The sequence below is a fragment of the Lactuca saligna genome, chromosome 8 (genome assembly GCF_052625555.1).
Source record: "Lactuca saligna cultivar CGN05327 chromosome 8, ASM5262555v1, whole genome shotgun sequence".
Classification (NCBI taxonomy): domain Eukaryota; kingdom Viridiplantae; phylum Streptophyta; class Magnoliopsida; order Asterales; family Asteraceae; genus Lactuca; species Lactuca saligna.
In genome coordinates this window covers 173,046,947-173,069,089 of record NC_136424.1, presented here as the reverse complement: position 1 = coordinate 173,069,089, position 22,143 = coordinate 173,046,947, and the positions used below count along the sequence as shown (strand labels likewise).

Sequence of the window (22,143 nt, the reverse complement as noted above, 5' to 3'; positions counted from 1 at the left end):
GTTTACAACCCTAATCTTATATGTTATGATTAAGGTTGTGTTTGGCGCGCTACAGCTAGCTTATTTTTCGAGCTTTTTAAAATTGTTATGTTTCGCAAACCAAAGAGTAGCTGATAAGCTAGCTTATAAGCTAACTTTTTAAAAAGCTAATTTGACTAGCTTTTCAAGAGCTTTTTAAAAATTTTCCAAATATACCCTTAATTAATTACAAAAACGTATTCTTCTAAGTGTCCTTTTATGTCATTTTATACATTTCAGCTAGCTTATCAGCTAGATTTTACTAAACGTTATTTTTTATCAGCTAGCAGCTAGCTTTGCAGTCATTAGCTAGTCTGCCAAACATAGCCCTAAATATCTTTATGTTGTGGTGATGCTATCTAAACCATTTAACTGCATTAAAATGAAATCAAACGTCAGGGATATTAATTTGACCTAGGCATCCAAATTGAAGTGAAAATGAGTTTACAAATGAGTGATATGAGTTATATAGATGATTCTTGTAGTTAACAATACTTTGATTATGCTATATGTTAGAATATCAAAAGAAAATAATCATAAAAATGTATAGGTTGTCAAGGAACAAGCAAAAGCAAAATAAGCTAGTTGATGAGAATATTGAATTCCATTGATCCTGTGTTGACACATGACAATCATGTATATGTATATATTGATTATTTACAACATTTGAAGGCTAAAGCATAGAATCCACCTCCAACAAGAAAAAGGTAATCGAATTGGAACTTCAGTTTGTTAGATTTTGAGTGGCCTAGTTCTAGCAGTATATATGCTTGGAAGTTGAAGATGGTCATCTGCAAAAAGTAGAGCAAATTAATGCAGTTGAGTCCGATTTTGTATTTGAGGAAAAGAGCAATCAATATAAGGATATGCTATAGTGAAGTTGCTCTGGATACGATGATATCTAGAGTTTGTATATATTGAGTATTGAAGACCTGTATGCTTAATTTTATTTCTTACACCAGCAACACTTTCCCCACTGTAAAGTCAATTCAGCTTCATCTCGATTTCATTTTTTCAATAGTTTTAATTGTTCTCATTTTGAAGAAGCTAATTTTACCCTAAATTGACGTATTCATGATGTTCTGACCTAATTTTGATTCAATTTGAACGGAACGATTCAAAGCGATGGGATTTTTAGTTATGGAAACTTTTTTCCATTTCAATTTTCTAATTTGTATGGACATTTCACTTGCGAGGAAGTTTTTTTTTTTTTTTTCTGAAAAAACATTACTGTTTTTTTTCTCTCATAAATTGTCTTTCTTATTTCCTTCTGGAGCTATTTCTTTGATAGAAGACATGATTGTGTATGTTTTTTGTTTTGTTTTGTTTTGTGTTGTTATTATTTTTTTTTTTTAATTGTGTGAAAGAAAGATTCCTTTTTGATTCTTGAACATTTTATGCTATAATTCTATAGGATATCTTTTGAATTTAGCTTTGTAATTATTTATTTTTGAGAATTGAATTGTTGTGGTATGTTAAGATGCACCTACGTTTTGGGTGTGTAAATGCACAATAAATAGGGATAAAATTAAGATGTATGGGGATAGACACCTATTACCCTTTGTCTTAATAAGCGAATGGGGAAGTGGCCACCTGTCCTCCCTACAAAGTTATCTCTTAATAAGCTAATGGGGACAATACTTAATCCATTAAGCCATATATATACATATATGAGTGTTTCTTTTTAAAAATAATGACTTAATAGACAAAGTCATGAAAATTAGGCTTTCCAATTAGGTCGTAAACTTTTTACTTTTTCCCTTTTTTGCCATTTTTTTTCTCAAACTTTTAAACATCACCTAGAAAGTTATCTCTTAATGAACTAAAAGGGAAAAATGCAGAGAAAATGTAATCTATTTACAATAATTTATCGATTTAGTCACTTAATTATTGTCTATAGTGATTAAACATTATAGACTTTCTTAGAGTTAAGTTTTATTCCCCGGGTAATCGGTTTTGAACAAGATCAAAATATAGAAAAACACAACACATTTTTTTTTTATCAGCTTAGTTTAGCTATTTGAAGTCTCAATAATCAATTTTGAGTGTTTTATGAAAACGGTCTAATATATATATATATATATATATATATATATATATATATATATATATATATATATATATATATATATATATATATATATATATTATTTAGGGTCACAATAAATTATTTTGGAGAAGTGGATAAGGAGTTGCTTAAAGAAAACTGATTATTGAATTAAACATAAAATTACCTAACTACCCATACTCTTAATGATCTGAGTATCTGATTAAATGATTCTTCAAGTCACAACAATCACTGTGCATACAGATTCTTGATTTATTATTTACTTTTTTAAAGAATCTTTTATTAATTAGTTGGGTGGTGGGTGATGTGTATAGATAAATCATATAGTTGGTTGGTGGCCCCCCAAATCCATCATCATCAATGAAATTTTTTTGTGGTGAAGGAAACAAGGGCAACATATGGACTTTTATTAAAACTAATGTGTGTATCTTCTTTTTAGATTCTAACTATTTATCTCTTTCTCTTTCTTTCACCATCATGTGGATTCTTTCTATATTTTGTCTTGCATCAAATACAATCAGGAATGAAAAAATTATTTACTTTTCACACCGAAAATGATAAGTGACATAAAGCGATAAAGTAATATGAACACTCCTTTGCATTTAAGAATCATATATTGTTAATTAATGTGAAAAAATGGCAAAATGCAAGATATAGTAATATACTTTCATTTATCTGTGTATTATAAATGAAATAAGTGTTTCTTGCATATAATCAAAATTTGTAGAAGATCTGTTTTTTTTTACCAATTACAAAAATTTCATGTATGATTTTGACATGATGTTGACTTTCTTCATTTATTTATGACAATAACAGGATTACGTACCAACGGTTTTTTTGACAATTTTAGTGCAAATGTTGTGGTAGATGGGAGCACTATAAATCTTGGATTGTGGGATACTGAGGTTCATACCCTAATCGATTATATGATTATCCTTTTTTTTTTTTTTGCTAAAAGTATGTTACTTTTAATTAAAAAAAAGATAAAATTGCAAAAATGGTCCCTGTGGTATGCATTCTTTTGGGGTTTCAGTCCAAACCTTGATTTTTTTTATTCATGGTCCTTTTGGCCTAGTTTATATGTAGAAATGGTCCCCCGACTTAACTTTCGTTAAGTTATTGCTGTTAACCTCCTCATGTGATCTCACATGAGGGTATATTTGTCTTTTCACATATAAAAGACCATTTTTTTCAGTTGCAAAAATAGAGTACTTAGATATGTCTGCAAACAATGTCTCATCTGGGTTTCTTTCATTTCGTGATTGCTCGAGTTTAGAGTATCTAGATTTATCATCCAACAAGTTTTCTGGTGACATATCTGGTTCTTTATCGTCTTGCAAGCATCTCAGCTTCCTTAATCTCACTCAGAATCAGTTCGCCGGCGAGATACCATCTTTTCCGGTGGACAGGAGCCTCCAGTTTCTGTATCTAGCCACCAATCATTTCCAAGGTAGGGTTCCTCCACACCTCCTCAATCTATGCCCAATGCTCGTTGAACTGAATGTTTCCGGTAACAACCTTTCCGGTGCCGTTCCCGACGGCTTAAAATCATGTTCTTCGCTTCAACTACTTGATTTCTCCCGAAATAATTTCTCCGGTGAGCTACCCATTGAAACCCTTTTGGAAATTAGTAACTTGAAGACATTGGTGTTATCTTTCAATGATTTCATCGGTTTCTTGCCGGAATCTTTCTCAAAAATGACCAATTTGGAGACTTTAGATTTGAGTTCCAACAAAATCTCCGGCGGAATCCCTTCTAGATTATGTCAAGGTACAACTACAAGCTTAAAGGAGTTGTACCTTCAAAACAATTGGTTCACGAGTCCAATACCTTCAACTCTCAGCAACTGTTCTCAACTGGTTTCTCTTGACCTGAGCTTCAATTTTCTCACCGGAGAAATCCCTTCAAGTTTCAGGTACTTATCGAAGCTTCAAGATTTGATTATCTGGTTCAACGAATTGGAAGGTGAAATCCCACAAGAACTCATGTACATTCAACCTCTCTAGAATCTCATTCTTGATGTCAATTATTTAATTGGGTCAATCCCACCGACATTGAGCAACTGCACCAATCTCAAATGGATTTCTCTTTCAAACAATAAATTATCTGGCAAGATTCCGGCGTCCCTTGGTAGTTTATCAAATCTAGCCATTCTAAAGCTCGGGAACAACTCCTTCTCAGGCAACATTTCGTCAGAACTTGGCGATTGTAAGAGCTTAATTTGGTTAGATCTCAACACCAATGAATTATCCGGGACAATCCCACCTGATTTGTTCAAACAATCCGGCCAAATTGCTGATGCTTATCTCACCGGAAAACCATATGTTTACATAAAGAACGATGGGAGCAGCCAATGCCATGGTGCCGGAAATTAACTGGAAATTTGGTGGGATTCGAGAAGACGATCTGGGTAGGATGTCAAAGCGACATCCATATAATTTCACTAGGGTTTACAAAGGAATCACCGAGCCAACATTTAACCATAATGGATCGATGATGTTTCTTGATCTTTCCCATAATAATCTTCATGGCAACATCCCCATGGAGCTCGGGGCAATGTTCTATCTATTCATACTGAATTTAGGTCATAACAATCTCATCGGTTCAATCCCTCAAGCACTCGGGAGTTTAAAAAACGTTGCGATCCTTGATTTATCATATAATTATCTCAACGGATCAATCCCGAATTCGTTAACCACTCTCACATTGCTCGATGAGGTCGATTTATCAAACAACAACCTTTCTGGATTGATACCCGAATTAAAAGAGGGATATATTTTTTTCAGTTGCAAAAATGGTGCTTTATATGTGAAAAGACAAATATACCCTCATGTGAGATGCACATGAGAGGGTTAACAGCAATAACTTAACGGAAGTTAAGTCGGAGGACCGATTCTACGTACAAACTAGGCCAAAAGACTATGAATCCAAAAAAGTCGAGGTTTGGACTGAAACCCCAAAAAAATGCATACCACAGGGACCATTTTTGCAATTTTGTCTTGATAAATCGACCTCATCGAGCAATGTGAGACTGGTTAACGAATTCGGGATTGATCCGTTGAGATAATTATATGATAAATCAAGGATTGCAACGTTTTTTAAACTCCCGAGTGCTTGAGGGATTGAACCGATGAGATTGTTATGACCTAAATTCAGTATGAATAGATAGAACATTGCCCCGAGCTCCATGGGGATGTTGCCATGAAGATTATTATGGGAAAGATCAAGAAACATCATCGATCCATTATGGTTAAATGTTGGCTCGGTGATTCCTTTGTAAACCCTAGTGAAATTATATGGATGTCGCTTTGACATCCTACCCAGATCGTCTTCTCGAATCCCACCAAATTTCCAGTTAATTTCCGGCACCATGGCATTGGCTGCTCCCATCGTTCTTTATGTAAACATATGGTTTTCCGGTGAGATAAGCATCAGCAATTTGGCCGGATTGTTTGAACAAATCAGGTGGGATTGTCCCGGATAATTCATTGGTGTTGAGATCTAACCAAATTAAGCTCTTACAATCTCCAAGTTCTGACGAAATGTTGCCTGAGAAGGAGTTGTTCCCGAGCTTTAGAATGGCTAGATTTGATAAACTACCAAGGGACGCCGGAATCTTGCCAGATAATTTATTGTTTGAAAGAGAAATCCAGTTAAGATTGGTGCAGTTACTCAATGTCGGTGGGATTGACCCAATTAAATAATTGAAATCAAGAATGATATTCTGGAGAGGTTGAATGTACATGAGTTTTTGTGGGATTTCACCTTCCAATTCGTTGAACCAGATAATCAAATCTTGAAGCTTCGATAAGTACCTGGAACTTGAAGGGATTTCTCCGGTGAGAAAATTGAAGCTCAGGTCAAGAGAAACCAGTTGAGAACAGTTGCTGAGAGTTGAAGGTATTGGACTCGTGAACCAATTGTTTTGAAGGTACAACTCCTTTAAGCTTGTAGTTGTACCATGACATAATCTAGAAGGGATTCCACCGGAGATTTTGTTGGAACTCAAATCTAAAGTCTCCAAATTGGTCATTTTTTAGAAAGATTCCGGCAAGAAACCGATGAAATCATTGAAAGATAACACCAATGTCTTCAAGTTACTAATTTCCAAAAGGGTTTCAATGGGTAGCTCACCGGAGAAATTATTTCGGGAGAAATAAAGTAGTTGAAGCGAAGAACATGATTTTAAGCCGTCGGGAACAACGCCGGAAAGGTTGTTACCGGAAACATTCAGTTCAACGAGCATTGGGCATAGATTGAGGAGGTGTGGAGGAACCCTACCTTGGAAATGATTGGTGGCTAGATACAGAAACTGGAGGCTCCTGTCCACCGGAAAAGATGGTATCTCGCCGGCGAACTGATTCTGGGTGAGATTAAGGAAGCTGAGATGCTTGCAAGACGATAAAGAACCAGATATGTCTCCGGAAAACTTGTTGGATGATAAATCTAGATACTCTAAACTCGAGCAATCACGAAATGAAAGAAACCCAGATGAGAAATTGTTTGCAGACATATCTAAGTACTCTATTTTTGCAACTGAAAAAAAATGGTCTTTTATATGTGAAAAGACAAATATACCCTCATGTGAGATCACATGAGGGGGTTAACAGCAATAACTTAACGGAAGTTAAGTCGGGGGACCATTTCTACATACAAACTAGGCCAAAAGGACCATGAATAAAAAAAAGTCGAGGTTTGGACTGAAACCCCAAAAAAATGCATACCACAGGGACCATTTTTGCAATTTTGTCATTTATCAAACAACAACCTTTCTGGATTGATACCTGAATTAAAAGAGGGATATATTTTTTTCAGTTGCAAAAATGGTCCTTTATATGTGAAAAGACAAATATACCCTCCTGTGAGATGCACATGAGAGGGTTAACAGCAATAACTTAACGGAAGTTAAGTCGGAGGACCGATTCTACGTACAAACTAGGCCAAAAGGACTATGAATCCAAAAAAGTCGAGGTTTGGACTGAAACCCCAAAAAAATGCATACCACAGGGACCATTTTTGCAATTTTGTCTAAAAAAAAAAGGTCAAGAAGATTATACTATATTGAGACCTTTGAGTTATCTTGGTGCTGATGTCTTCATACTTGCATTTTCCCTCATTAGCAAGGCCAACTATGAGAATGTCTCCAAAAAGGTGATTATATATGTATTGATATTGGATTGGAGTAAATTACAGAAATGGTCCATGTGTTTTTTAATATTTACCATGTTTAGTCCAAAGTTGTAATTTTTTTTTCAATGTTGGTCTTCATTCTAAGGTCTCATATCGATATTGGTCCTTATTTTAATGTTTTATATTGATTTTGGTTCTTATTTCAAGGTTCCAGGGACCAAAACCGATATGAAACCTAGAAATAAGGACCAAAGTTGGAAAAAATTACACGTGTGGACGAAACACAGAAATATGAGAAAGCACGGGAACCATTTTTGTAATTTACTCATGATATTGCTTTTATTTTTAAAATTTAAATACAAGAAATAGTAATATACTTCCATAGATTCCATTTATTACAACATCTCTCTTTTATTTTCTTCTTATTTTTATATTGTACTTTGAAGAATCTATCAACTTATAGCAATATTCTCTAAATACAAAGCAACTTTAACCCTTTTATTATCAAGAGTATATTCGGTGTATCATTTCGTTAATAAAATATTCTCTTAATCAAATTAATACTATTCTAAGTTTCTAACATTTACAACTAACTTATTTGAAATATATTTTTACTAAGTTGTGCGTATTCATCAAATTAATTTTGGAAAATATAAGTAAAATAATTAATGGGATTTGTTGGATTTTTGTTGAAATTTTCAGTGGATTCTTGAATTGAGGCACCACCAGGTGTTCCAATCATCCTTGTTGGAACAAAGCTTGGTTAGATTCTTTTCAACCTTCATTCACTACAAAATGAATATTTGCAATTACTATCATTTTCTTTCTACGAGTTTGTATTAAACCAACAATCAAATGACCAAAATACCCTCGAATATTTATTTTTGTGATGAAGAATGGTTGCCAAAGTGGGATGTTTTTCAATTTGAGCATCCTAAAAATCGAATTTTTGCAATTCTTATAAAAAAGCAAAATTACAAGTCATCAGTCAATGTAGACAAGTCACGACCTCAAATGACCAAAATTAGGGGCGGATCCAAGGGGATCCCGGGATACCCCTCAAATTTTTTTCGGTAGTGTAATTTTTGTTTACGCATCCCTAAAAAAAATCGGTATAATGTATATATATGCATCCCTCCACTTATAAACACAAACAAACAATTGGTCTGTTGGTTAAGGTGTTGGCTTATTCAAGCAAAGGTCTTAAGTTCTATTCTTGCTTCTTACATATTCTTTGTTTATTTTTGTTTTATTTTCCCAGCTATTCTATCCCACATCGCTAAACACATGTAAACTCAACCATTTTTTTCTATTACATAAATCTGTTATGCTCATGCTTTATTTGATATCTACTTTGAGTCCCACATCGATTCAAGTATCAAAATATACTTCAACTTCATGTTTATATAAGAAGGCTTGAGGTTAGCTAAGGATTCGGTTAAGATTTGGGTTTAAAACCGAAACCGAACCCGGAAAACCCGAGTCTCGGGAAAAAAATTAGGTTACCCTAAAAAAAATTGGGAGACCCCTTTACTTTGGTCCTGGCTCCGCCACTGACCAAAATACCCTCCAACACTGACTAAATGTTTATATCTTTTGTAGATCTTCAAGACATGATAAACAGTTTTTGAGTGACCATCCTGGTGTGGTTCAAATAACTACAGCTCAGGTACAAATACAAACTACTCCCATTTAAAATGATGTTTAAAAAAAATATTTGAGAGCACTCAGGGAAATATAAAGAAAAAATAAATGAGGGCAAATCTCTAAAAAGGTTAGGACTTGATGTAAAGTCTCATTTCTATGACTTTCTGCGTTAAGTCGCAAAAGAAACACTCATATATAGCTTACCCAGCTAAAACTGTCTCTATTAAGTTGAAAAGAAAGAAGTAACATCCAAGTGAGCCCCTTACATGCTTTATAGTTTCACATATTAATAAGGAAAAACAGTTTTCAAGGTATTACACTTCTCATTTTAGTCACTGAATTATTATGTTCTTTATGATTATTATAATAATTAGTCGATGGTTAATGCCTATAACTCTGAAATATAATAATCTTATGGGCATTAAGTTGACTTCATAACCAATTATGTAATTTCTTTTGAAAAAGTTTAATTTCTCTTAAATGACAAAATAACCCTTGAGATATATCGCATGATAAATAATGTTTAAGAAAGAGGGCCTCCTTACTCATGAATATGTTTTACAAAACTATCCATCTTAATGCAGTACCTCGAATACTTTTTAATATTTTTTAATAATGATAGGAGCTGAAGAAGCTAATTAGTGCCCCTACTTACATCAAGTGTGGTTGCTTATATCAAGTGTAGTTCAAAAACACAGCAGGTGATACGTTATACTTATGCTCATTTTGTATGTATATTTTTCCCATGAAATTCCAATGTTTGACTATTAGTCAAAGGTCTAAATATCCTTAAAAACACTAGGGCAATTTTGTGATCCACCTTAAGAGTTTGGAACATAAAAGTTGTTATAATATTTGTGAGGCAAATACCAAAATTAAAGTTGCAATTTTTTCCATGTGACATCTAAACATGAAAGAAGTTGCATTTTTTATGAGACACCAATGAAACTGTTTTCAATGAAGTGGATGCAAGGGCATTTACATCTTTTTTGCATGTATATGGTTATTGCAGAACGTGAAGGCGGTTTTTTATGCAGCCATTAAAGTGGTTCTTCAGCCACCAAAGCAAAAGAAGAAAAAGAAGCAAATGGATCAAAAATCATGCTCCATTCTGTAATTTTGTGCACAAGATTTTTAGTATGAATCGAATGGAAAATGGGAAGAAATTTTGACTTTTTGTAACGTCCCGTTCCTAGTACGCATTTAATTTATTTAAGTATTTATTTTGTAAGAGCTACTCGACAAGTTGGTAGCCCTAACTCGTCGAGTAGATGCCAGTTTGGACGCAGGATTTAAGTGGTCTACTCGACAAGTCAAAATTCTTGACTCAACGAGTAGGTCCGTTAGGAGGAAACCCTAATCTTTAGGGTGTGCACCACTATTTAAGCATCATATCAGGCCTCCACCCCAGCCTCCATCACCTCCACATCCTACTCTCGAAACCCTAATCAACCCTCGAGTGTTCTTAACCTTTTTCTTGCCATTTGTATGATTTGAAGCTACGAGAAGGAAGGAGACCCTTGGTGATTCAAGAAGAAGCAGTAGATCCAGAGCTTGTGTTACATTTCAGACCTTTTGGAGGTATAAAGCTTATACCTTGGCTTATTTTCACTTAGATATTCTTCTAGGGTTGCATGTTGTCATTTTTAGGCCATTTCCAAGACCATTTCCGAGTTGTGAGCTTTTGGGGACCTAAGGACTTCAGATCTGGGCACTCTTGAGCTCTAGAAGCTAAAAGTTGCCACCTTTATTCAACCATGTCTCCATTCCATGCATTAGGTCTTCATTCTAGTTTGGTTTTGGTGTTTTAGCTTCATATCACCATGCATGCACGTAAAGTTAGCAACTTTACGTGTTATGCTAACCTAGGGAGTCCAGACTTCAGTCTGAGGGATGTTGTATGCTTGATGTGTTTGTGATTCTTGCATGTATTTGTTTGTATGTTCCAGACTTCGTTCCGATGTCGGGGAAGCCCGATGAAGAATTAGCTTATATGTTATGTGTCATGTGTACCGGACTTCGGTCCGATGTCGGGGCAAGCCCGAGGAAGTTTATTATGTTTATGTGTTCACTACTAGAAAAACAGCCTTTTACGACGCGCAATTTATGATACGCGTCGATTTACGATACACAAAAGTATGTGGCCTAAAAATAATGTCATCTCTCTATAAATTTTAAGGATTTTGGACGCGCATTTTTGCGAGCCGTTAAATTAGTGTCTAAAAAAAACACGGATGGTGCCTATAATAAAATGTGTGTCGTCTGAATATGTCGCTTTATAAATTTTAATGGAAACGCGCGTTCCATACTTTAATAGCCGGGGAGGGGGGGGGGGGGGGGGATGAAATCCTAAAAAATTAAAAAGCTCGCCTCCCTTTTTCTTCCTTTCCCTCTTGCCCTAATTATTGGCACTCCTTCCTTCCCGCTCCCGACATTGGACATTGACTGCCGCCTACTTCTTCCCTCACACTTCGACCATCATTACTTGCCATTCCCGGTCATCGACATCGATCAAGGCAAGCACGCCACTAGCCGACAACCTTCACTCTCTCCTTATCCTTTTCTCTGTAAACCCTAATCCGCCTCCACCACTAACGAATCTACCTCAACTCACCTCTGACCTCGGCTCATCCCTTTCCGATCGCTGCTAATGAACGTATTTTGTGTTTAATTTGGGAGCAAATCGTGATTTTTTACACCGGAAGCCTGGATAACAGGTCCGATGTGGCGGCATCGCTTGTCTCGCTTGCAAGAGACAATGATCGGTATGGGAAGATGATATGCCCAATCAAAATTCTTCTTCATTTCGATCGAATTAGACAGCGTCTTCGTCGCCTGACTTCAATTTGAGTTTATCAGAAAGGGCGTTCGCCACCGCTGGAGCCGCTTTTCTATCTGCAGTTATAGTAAATCCTCTCGATGTCGCAAAGGTACCCTTCTTTCTCGATTATTTTCCTTACACATGTTAGTTCCAATTTCATTCTCGACCTCTACAATACTCTGGTTGTGGATCTTGATGCCAATTGTATTGGTTTCCCTGATTTGATCAGGAGAATTGATTGACTTCGTGTATTGCCTGATTATGCAGACTAGATTGCAAGCTCATGCTGTTGGTGTTCCATATCAGAATCTCCACTCCAAATGTCGCTTTGAACCAAACACAAGTTCAATTTTCGAAGTCGCTGTCTTTCCAAATCGAATCGAAAGGTTCAATTTCCTGAACTCATCATCATCACTCTTGTTCTATTGCTATACGAAATTATAGTTTTTTGTTCTAAAATGTTGTGATGTTAGGGAGGCAATTGTTTCTAGCTTGGGTTGGATGGTATAGAACCTTCTAGAAATATTTCAAGTATAATTATCATGTGTTATCTTATTCTTTCCTATAAAGCATATATGATAATATACATATTCTTCTTGTTTTTAGGGTTTGTGTCTGGACTGCGATGATGTTGTGTGTTCTTGCTATAATCTATGCTTTCACACTCATCACAAGATTCACAAGGGTTGTTGGTGAACTTTTTGGCATATTGATTTCAGTGTTCTTTATGCAAGAGGCTATTAAGGTACATGCAGATGCACTTGTTAATGTTTTGACTTTCCTTTTGAGAGATAACTCATTCACTGTGATCTTATGTTGGATATTTTAGGGAGTTATTAGTGAGTTCCATATAGAAAATGAAAGAGTAGATGAGTGCCAATTTCAATGGCTATATACAAACGGGTTGCTTGCAATTATTTTGGCATTTGGTACCCTCATGACTTCCATGAAGAGTAGAGGTGCTAGGGCTTGGCCATATGGTGTAGATAATTGAGGAAGTCATGTAATTTATTTATTTATTTTTATTTTACATGCATTTACTTTCTTATTTAATATGTTTTATATTTTTTTGGTAAGGACAGGGTGGATGTGTGGTCTTACAGAAGACTATGGGGTTCCTCTAATGGTGTTACTGTGGACTGCAATATATTATATCAAGCCTAGAGATGTTCTTCCTGGTGTTCCTAGACGCCTTTTTTGTCCCCTTCCTTGGGAACCTGGATTTTTGTCTCATTGGACTGTCATTAAGATATTTTTTTACTGCTGGTAATAACAATGTGAGCACTTGTGGCAAAAGTGTGATTTTGGATTAAGCTATTGGCAAAAGTTGTTGTAATCGTGTGTGTAGCCTTCCTTTCTGTAACTTGTACAAAGATATTTGGAATGGACAAAATAAAGAGCAGAGCTTATTAGTACAGAAAACGTCTCTGTGAAGTTTTCGTTACAAAACCGGTCCCTTTATGAACCTTAGATAAAAACAAGAGATTAAGAATCATATTTCATAAATTATTAGTTTTTATATAGGGCTAAATGCAAGAAACACAAATGTGCTTTCATTTATACATACTTATATGACCTTGGATGAGCTTTTGGAAAGTAAGGGTAAGATAGTCATTTAGTGTAGTTAATATATTACATGACTTTTAAGGATTGGGACAAGGATAATAACAGACAAAAAGACTATTCTGTCCCTTTAGTAATATATTGAAACAATTATATATTTCTTTTATGGTCTGGTAGTTTCAGCTTTTTACTTTTAAAGAATTACATTTCTAAAAGTTGTGGTCTAGCAGTTTTTTTTAAGGCAAGATGCTATTTTGGCTACTGAAATTAAGCACAAGGTACAATCGACATTCAAGATTCATATTTCAGATAAGATCACAAATTCACAATATATTTATGTGTCTTTGTTATACATACAGATTAGGAAGGTAGATCCGACTTTGGACATGGAGGCTGATGAAGGAGATAATTACACACATATTCCAGTAAGAAACAACAGAGTTGGATGATTATTTGTTAGCTTTATAGGAATGTAACCCATGTTAGCAATGTATTATTTTTGTTTAACATTTGTATGATTATTTGTATGACATATTATAATTTGTTTAATTTAATTTATTTTTTGTGTATGAAATTTTATTTTATATTACGCAATGGATTGTATTTTTTGTATATGGTATTTAATTTTTATTATGAGACATCAATTGCAAATTTAATTTAAAAATTAATAAATATATAAATATTTTTTTTTTAAACATTTAAATTTATGATACGCAAAAATGCGTGTCATCTTCGTTTATGACATGGCCTTTCTTGACAGGGGGTTTAATGATACGCATTGCGTGTCATAAATGCGCGTCGTCTATAGACGACGCGCAAAAGCGTGTCATCTCTCATTATGACAGGGCCTTTCTTGACACGCATCGCGTCGTCTGAGCGTTTTACGACACACATTGCGCGTCATAAAAGGCTATTTTTCTAGTAGTGATTTATCTATTTCATGTTTCTAACACTATCTAATCTAAACTAATATCATCCTTCAGCACAATACTCCTAGCATGCTGTAAGTGCTTAACCCTGCTCCGTCCCTTCGTAAGGGGATCTGCTGGGTTATCTTCTGATGATATCCTCTTAACCACGAGGTGTCCTTCTTCTACTCGATTCCTAATAAAGTGATATTTTCTGTCAGTATGCCGAGATCTACCATGATCCCTCGATTCCTTGGTCAAGGCAACCGCTCCTTCATTATCACAGAAAATTTCCATGGGATCCTTTATGGCAGGCACAACTCCAAGATTGCCAATGAAGTTCTTCAACCACATTGTCTCCTTTGACGCTTCGCTCGCTGCAATGTACTCTGATTCACACGTTGAATCAGCTACAGTTTCCTGTTTGGAACTTTTCCAAGTTACTGCTCCTCCATTAAGGGTAAATACCCATCCCGACTGTGAACGGTAGTTGTCCCTATCAGTCTGGAAACTGGCGTTACTATACCCTCGAACCTTTAAGTCATCACTCCCTCCGAGGACTAGAAACCATTCCTTGGTCCTCCGAAGGTACTTAAGGATGTTCTTGACCACAATCCAATGTGCTCTACCAGGATTCCCTTGATATCTACTGACCATGCTCAAAGCAAAGACCACATCAGGACGAGTACAAGTCATAGTGTACATGATTGAGCCAACTGCGGAAGCGTAAGGTACTCGGCTCATCTCAGCTATCTCGGCTTCGGTACTCGGACTTTGAGTCTTACTCAACTTGGTATTACTCTGTATCAGTAGTTCTCCCTTCTTCAAGTTTTCCATACTAAAACGTTTTAGTACCTTATCTAAGTAAGTATTCTGACTAAGTCCTATTAGTCTCTTACTTCCTTCTCTCACAATCCTTATTCCCAAAATATAGGAAGCCTCTCCGAGGTCCTTCATAGTGAAGCACTTCCCGAGCCAGGACTTTACCTCCTACAGAGTCGGGATGTCGTTTCCTATGAGTAGTATGTTATCAACATACAAAATGAGAAAGCTAACTATGTTCCTATTGGCTTTGACATATACACATGATTCATCTTCGCTTCGTACAAATCCAAACTCTTTGACTTTCTCATCAAAGCAAAGATTCCATCTGTGAGACGCTTGCTTCAGTTCATTAATGGAATTCTCAAGCTTTCACACTCTATTTGGATGCTTCGGATCGACAAAACCCTCTGGCTGAGCCATGTAAACATCCTCAACCAACTTCCCATTAAGGAAAGCGGTCTTGACATCCATTTTCCATATCTCATAATCATGAAATGCAGCAATAGCTAGCATCACCCTAATAGATTTTATCTTCACAACTGGTGAGAAGGTCTCATCATAGTCAACTCCGGGAGTTTGAGTAAAGCCCTTTGCAACCAATCGTGCCTTGTACATGTGCACATTTCCATCCATGTCAGTATTCTTCTTGAAGATCCATTTGCACCCAACCGTCTTACGTCCGGGCACATTGTCAACTAAATTCCAAACTTGGTTGTCATACATGGACTGAATCTCGCTGTCCATCGCCTCTTTCCATTTTGCAGACTCCGGGCCTGCCATGGCTTCCTTATAGCAATTAGGTTCATCTAGATTTATTAGTGTACTATCACTAATATACGTGTCCCCTTCGGTAGTAATATGAAAACCATACAACTGGGGTTGAACTCTAACTCTTTCGGAACGTCTAAGAGGTAATGACTCGTCAATTGGTTCAACCGGAGTTTCCTCCTCGGGTTGGGCGCTAGCAGTAGAGGTTCCTGATGGGTTTTAGCCATAAGAACTTTCCTATGTGCGCATGCAAAACCCAAATGCTTGGATCTAGGCTTTCTAAATAAACATGCTTTGAATCCAAGACTTCTAATAACTATTTAGGCTAAACAACAACATTAAAACAGATCTGGAATCATACCTTTGAATTCCTTGTTGACCTTGTTGTCTTGGAGCTTTTAGAGTCACAAATGTCACTCCTCTAATGGCTTACAAACACCAAAGCAAGAAGGATGATTTGAGAGAGAGGAGAGGGGAGGAATTTCGACTAGTGGTTCCTTACTTTTGGTTGAATGTCGAATTGCCCATGCCATAGGGTCTATTTATACTTGTAGACTCCTTAAGGGTTACAGATTAAACCCTATTGGATAATCTTCTCTTAAGGCTATCCAAATCCACTCCTAGATAACTCATATGGACGAATTTAGCTATCCTATAACTCTTAGAATTCGTCCAATGCATATCCTTATGGATTTACAGTCTAAAGTTTAACTATCAAGCAATTGACAGTTTATACCCTCTTATTTAATTAATCTCTTTAAGTCACCAAATTAATTCTAATTAATTCTATGACTTATATTAATCAAATAACAATATATTATTTATTATATTATTCTCATAATATACTAATAATATTTACTCTCTCTTAATAAATCATCCTATCAAGTTGCTATGGTGAAGGCAACCCAAAAGGACCATGCACAACCGGGTTAAATACTTGTCTAATATAGTTGTAGCCTTAGACACTATTCCAACTGTCTCCCACTTGGATAAGTCTAGTAACTATATGCACAAGTACAATTCGGTTTGCAATCGTAGCTTTCCAAGACACTTTCTAACTCTGATCTAATCAATCTTGTCCTTTAGATAAGGGATCTTACAGTCCTCTGTTAGATATCATGCTGACAATCCTATGGAATGGTTAGTCAAGCATTTAGGTTTCTCGATCTCTGATTTATTCGACATAGAACTTAATTGAACACATCAACTCAGTTCTGACCGGGCCCGGCACATAAGTCAAATCAAATCATCGAGCGGCCGAGATATCACTTTTACCTTCTTGGATAAAAGTTACAGATAAACTTTGACTTATATGCATTTACTTATTCATTAACCAACATTACACAACAATGCGTTTTATAACACTGAGTTACTGATGCATTTTCACACCATCAATGTACAATCAATTAACAAATAACAAACCATATATCTAGGTTTTAAGACTATATGATATTATCGTCTTGCGATCACCCTTTTATATCTTATTCCATAAGGTGATTCCAGCAAGCGTGGGTTTGTTCCAATGCTCAAAACCAGTTCATAAGCACTCATGAACGTTGCAGCAATCCTTTGCTATGTCTAACACAATTTAGACAATCTACACACCAATTCATGACAATCTTCATTCATATCTACTTCCAACATATGAACGATTGTGGACAATTTGAACAATTCGATTATTCCTAATAAACTCAATTATTCTGGAAGTCAAAACATGCAAAGTGAAACAATAGTTAAACAATTAACACATGATAGTAACATTACTCATAAATAAAACTCCTTTATTTAATCATCAAATGTTAATTACATTTACCTATTACATGTTTCTAGTACTATCTAATATATGCTAATATCATCCTTCAGCCCAATGCTCCTAGTATGCTGCAAGTGCTTAACCCTACTCAGTCCCTTCGTAAGCGGATCTGCTGGGTTATCTTCTGATGATATCCTCTTTACTACGAGTTGTCCTTCTTCTATACGATGTCTAATGAAGTGGTATTTCCTGTCGATATGTCGTGATCTACCATGATCCCTCGGCTCCTTGGTCAAGGCAACCGCTCCTTCGTTATCATAGAAAATCTCCATGGGCTCCTTTATGGCGGGTACAACTCCAAGATCACCGATGAAGTTCTTTAGCCATATTGCCTCCTTCGACGCTTCGCTTGCTGCAATGTACTCTGATTCGCACGTTGAATCAGCTACAGTTTCCTGCTTGGAACTCTTCCATGTCACTGCTCCACCATTTAGGGTAAAGACCCAGCCCGACTGCGAACGGTAGTTGTCCCTGTCGGTCTGAAAACTGGCGTCACTATACCCTCGCACCTTTAAGTCATCACTCCCTCCGAGGACTAAGAACCATTCCTTCGTCCTCCGAAGGTACTTAATAATATTCTTCACCGCAACCCAATGTGCTCTGCCAGGATTCCCTTGATATCTGCTAACCATGCTCAAAGCAAAGGCTACATCAGGGCGAGTACAAGTCATAGCGTACATGATTGAACCAACTGCGGAAGCGTATGGTACTCGGCTCATTTCTGCTATTTCAGCTTCGGTACTCGGACTTTGAGTCTTACTCAACTTGGCATTACTTTGTATCGGTAATTCTCCCTTCTTCGAGTTCTCCATACTAAAACGTTTTAGTACCTTCTCTAAGTAAGTGTTCTGACTAAGTCCTATTAGTCTCTTACTTCTCTCTCTTACTATCCTTATTCCCAAAATGTAAGAAGCCTCTCCGAGGTCCTTCATAGCGAAGCACTTCCCGAGCCAGGACTTAACCTCTTGCAGAGTCTGAACGTCGTTTCCTATGAGTAATATGTCATCGACATATAGAACGAGAAAGCTTACTACACTCCCACTAGCTTTGACATATACACATGATTCATCTTCGCTTCGTACAAATCCAAACTCTTTGACTTTCTCATCGAAGCAAAGATTCCATCTGCGAGATGCTTGCTTAAGTCCATAAATTGACTTCTCAAGCTTACACACTCTATTTGGATGCTTCGGATCCACAAACCCCTCTGGCTGAGCCATGTAAACATCCTCAGCCAACTTTCCGTTAAGGAAAGCGGTCTTGACATCCATTTTCCAAATCTCATTATCATGAAATGCGGCAATAGCTAGCATCACTCTAATAGATTTTATCTTCGCAACTGGCGAGAAGGTCTCATCATAGTCAACTCCGGGAGTTTGAGTAAAGCCCTTTGCAACCAATCGCGCTTTATATGTGTGTACGTTTCCATCCACGTCGGTCTTCTTCTTGAAGATCCATTTGCATCCTACGGTCTTACGTCCGGATACATTATCAACCAAATTCCATACTTGGTTATCATACATGGATTGGATCTCGCTATCCATTGCCTATTTCCATTTCGCAGACTCCGGGCCCGCCATGGCTTCTTTATAGCTATTAGGTTCATTAAGGTTTACTAGTGTACTATCACTAATATATGTGTCCCCTTCGGTAGTAATATGAAAACCATATAACTGGGGTTGAAACCTAACTCTTTCGGAATGTCTAAGAGGTAATGATACGTCAATCGGTTCAACCGAAGTTTCCTCCTCGGGTTGAGTGCCAGCGGTAGAGGTTCCTTCATCTATCGATTCTTGAATCTCTTCAAGATCGATTTGCCTCCCACTGTCTCCTTGGCCTATGAGTTCTCGCTCTCGGAAAACTCCTCTTCTCACAACAAAGACTACATTGTCCTTCGGTCTATAGAAGAGATATCCAAAGGATTTCTGCGGGTAGCCGATGAAAATACATCGCTCACTTCGAGGTTCGAGCTTGTCGTGAGTGTCTCGTCTTACGAAAGCTTCACAACCCCAAACCTTGATATGTGCCAACGAGGGAGCTTTCCCTGTCCACATCTTGTGAGGTGTTTTGGCAACCTTCTTGGTAGGGACTCGGTTAAGGATATGGGCGGCAGTCTCTAAGGCATACCCCCAAAAAGAGATTGATAGTGAAGCACGACTCATCATAGAGCGAACCATATCCAATAAGGTTCGATTACGCCTTTCTGCCACACCATTCAACTGCGGTGTCCTAGGAGGCGTCAATTGTGAAACTATTCCACACGCCTTGAGATAATCGTGGAATTCAAGACTTAGGTACTCTCCTCCTCGATCGGATCGAAGCATCTTGATTTTCCTGCCCAATTGATTCTCCACTTCATTCTTGAACTCTTTGAACTTTTCAAAGGTTTCTGACTTTTGCTTGATTAAATAGATATACCCATATCTACTATAATCATCGGTAAAAGTCACGTAGAAGCGGTTTCCATCCTTCGTGGTTGATCTAAACAGTCCACACACATCGGTATGTATTAGGTCCAATAGACCCTCACCCCTTTCGCAAGAACCAGCGAAGGGTGACTTAGTCATCTTTCCAAGCAAACAAGACTCGCATGTGTCATCTTCCCTAAGGTCGAATGACTCCAACACTCCATCCTTTTGGAGTTGGGCTATGCGTTTCTTGTTGACATGTCCAAGGCGATAATGCCACAAGGATGCTTTATCCATACTAGTGGAAGAATCTATATTCAAAACATCATTTCCTAAGTTATCAACAATCATAACAGTTTCATAAATTCCATTACATGGTATAGCTTCAAAGTAAAAGACACCATTTAGATAAGCTAAAATAGAACCATTCTCATTATTAAAAGAAAATCTAAAACCTTGTCTATACAAACCATGAAATGAAATGATGTTTCTAGCCATTTCCGGCGAATAGCAACAATTGTTCTAAAGATAAATTATTCCTAAGCACTAAAGAATACACTCCAATCTTGGTCACAGGCGACGATCTTCTGTTTCCCATGATTAGATTTATTCTTCCTTGCTCCACATCCCTACTTCTTCTTAGTCCCTGCACATTAGAACAAATGTGATAACCACAACCGGTATCAAGAACCCAAGAAATAGCATGATTAGAATCGTTAGATTTAATTGTGTATATACCTGCGAAAGACGGCTTGATCTTTCCTTCCCTGATGGTTTGCAGGTACTCTGGGCAGCTTCTCTTCCAATGTCCTATCTTGTGGCAGTGGTGGCATTCTGCCTCCTTGGGGTTAGGGCAAGGCTTAGCAGGATCAACTTTGGTCCCACTAGAAGAGGCACCATCTCGGGCTTTAACCTTTCGATAGTTCTTAGACGAAGCCTTCCTCTTCTTTCCCTTTCCTTGACCAATAGCCAAGACAGGAGCAACGGGTGGATTGGGAGTTGGTGCAACAGACTTGTCTTTGAAGTTTCTCTCAGCGACCCTCAAGAGACCTTGGAGTTTGCTTAGGGTAACCTCCTCCTTGTTCATGTGGTAGGTCATCCTAAATTGATTGTACATCGGAGGCAAAGAGTGAAGTACCATGTCGATCGCCAAGTCTTCTCCAAAGTCAACATTTAACTTGCGAAGGCGGTCGACATACCTTTGCATCTTTTGCAAGTGCACGGTAAGAGATTCTCCATGACCCATCTTAGCGGAAATCACGTTGGTGAAAATCTCATAACGCTCTTGTCTCGCGTTCTGGTGGTATCTCTCCAATAAGTCTTGATGCATCTCGTACGGGTACATGTCCTCGCTCGTGAGTTTCGAAAGCGGTGATTTCGGCGGGGTGGCAATTTCGGGGTTGATTTTCTCGAGCTTCTCATCGAGGACATACTCCTTATCCTCATAGCGAGTAATGGTGCGAATGTATCTTATCCATTTGCTAAAGTTCGTTCCATCGATGGTGACCTTCTGGCAAAGGCTCATCAACGTGAAAGAACTAGCAGCAACGTTGTTTGCGTTCGACATCTACAATTAGAAAGGACAAAGATAGATTAGAATATGAATCCCTAATTATCACCCAATAAGAAAATTAGGGTTAGGATCCAACAATAACATTTACATACTAGAAAAGGGATCCCGTAATCTAACATGCAAATAAATTGAAGGTAAGTGAATGACGATTCACTAATTCTCCATTACAAAACCTAAAACTATTAGTCCTAAGTGTATTGAGAATTCCTAGATTCAGATGAGATTCATTGAAACTATTCAATGGCATGTTTTAATCTCGATATGCCCCTCTTGTTTGTGACTGGGATACCGAGGATCACAAAGCGGGTGTGAATTACCATGCAAATTCACATGGTGCCTTCATTGTTACAATCACCTATTCGATGTGCTGGTAAACCACACACGCTCCATCGAACTATGATAAACAATGAATCACCCTTTGCCACTCTTGCTTAGAATCAATTAGTGTGCCGGTAAACCACACACGCTCCACTAACTTCTTAGCAAGGGTGCAAAGTGCAATTTCATGGGATTGCATCAATTCACTTTTCCTAAAGTAACTAAGATTGGGAAATTTAAAAATATGTAGTTACTTTGTATTACTTATTATACTTTTAATGA

At 37.2% G+C, this 22,143-nt stretch overlaps 2 pseudogenes; one reads left to right on the top strand and one right to left on the bottom strand.

The window, feature by feature from the left end:
• Positions 1-3,277: 3,277 nt before the first annotated feature.
• LOC145008448 (uncharacterized) lies at positions 3,278-4,934 on the top strand (annotated as a pseudogene).
• A 72-nt stretch (positions 4,935-5,006) lies between these two features.
• Positions 5,007-6,961, bottom strand: LOC145008444 (uncharacterized; annotated as a pseudogene).
• Between the last annotated feature and the right edge of the window lie 15,182 nt (positions 6,962-22,143).